The following is a 1,660-nucleotide window of genomic DNA, read 5'->3' as shown; positions in this document are numbered from 1 at the left end:
TTAAAAAGCACATTTTCAAAAGTCAGTATAGACATTCAGTGCCACTTAGATTTATTTTCAATATATAAACGAGTTATGTCTCTTCAGTACAAGACAAACTCTATTTTTACTCTTTGGCATAACTAGGTTATAAAGACCTCAAATTTTCAAAACCAGATATAATACGGTGGCAAGTAAAGTAAGTTTGTTGGTATTGCTCTTATATTCCAGTTTAATCTACAAATGTGAACATTTTAATGTATGTTGTCTCAAGCCTTACTAATACAAAAAGAGTCTAGAGAGATCTCTCTGATGATTTCCACAGATTAATTGAAAAAGAAAAAAAACAAAGTTGAAATATTATTTCATCTTCTTAAATGTCATGAACATGTTTAGCCCTTCAAGCAGCACTTGACACAGCAAATTTCTTCAAATGATCCATGAACACTTGTAAACTACCATCATCTGTGAGAATAGGGGCTCCAGACTCCTAGGAAAAAAGATATTTGCTATGATTTAAACAGTGTGGCATCTTCAAATCTATAAGTGATGTATAAGCAAATGTTTAAAACAAACCAGGAAATCATTTTAAGCAGAATAATGTCTATTTTCCTGCTATATAATAAAGAATATGACTGGCCTTTGTCCCTGGGTTCCTGAGCGGGGATTCTGTACCCTTGGAATTCCTAACAGTAATGTCTTTGTTCTTCTTGAGCCCCTCAGATCACACCTGAGTTTATGCTATGAGTTGAAATGACTCAGGGTGGAGCCCAGTCACCTGGAAGATCAACCACATGCCTGGCATATTGGGGCTTTAAGACAAGCGGACCTCCAGAGAGAAAGAGGGAGGGGAAGGTAGGGGGAGGGGAGGAGTTGGAGATTGAGTTCAATCAGGCACCAGTGATTCAATCAGTCACGCCAATGGAAAGAAGACACCCCAAGAACCTCTGGATACCAAAGCTCATCAGAGTTTCCTGTTTGACAAACCCAACAATGTACTGGAAGGAAGTCCCACACAGATTCTATGGAGAATCCATAGAATCCAGCGCTCTGTACATAGGACCCTTCCAGACCTCACTCTGTCTCTTCATTTAGCTGGTCCTAGTATGTAACCTTTATAATAAAACTAGAGGCCCAGTGCATGAAAATTCATGCACTTGGGTGGGCGGGGGTGCGGCCCCTCAGCCTGGCCTGCTGCTCTCTCGCAGCCTGGCCTCCCTCTGCAGGTGGCGACCAGGCAGGCTGATCAGGGATGGTGCTGGCTGGCGAGCAGCAGCTCACACACACACACCCCCGGGCCTCCGCAACACCCCCATAGAATCCAGCGCTCTGTACATAGGACCCTTTCAGACTTCACTCTGTCTCTTCCTTTAGCTGGTCCTAGTTTGTACCTTTATAATAAATTCCATCACTGTCCCCTCCCTCTGCCCACTGGCACGCGCCTTGACTGGCCTGGCACCATCTGCTCGCTGGCCCCATCCCCCGCCAACCGGTCATTCCGCTGTTTGGTCGATTTGCATATTATGCTTTTATTATATAAGACTAGTCATATATACGGTGCTTCCCTAGATTCTAAGAGTTGTTCTATAGAACTATTGAACCTGAGGGGAGTCATGAAAACCCCTTAAACACATCCATGGATTTGTAGCTAGTTGGGTGAAAGTGTGGGTAACCTGGGATC

Source organism: Myotis davidii, unplaced genomic scaffold (genome assembly GCF_000327345.1).
Source record: "Myotis davidii unplaced genomic scaffold, ASM32734v1 scaffold749, whole genome shotgun sequence".
Taxonomy (NCBI): domain Eukaryota; kingdom Metazoa; phylum Chordata; class Mammalia; order Chiroptera; family Vespertilionidae; genus Myotis; species Myotis davidii.
This window is presented reverse-complemented; position numbering follows the sequence as displayed.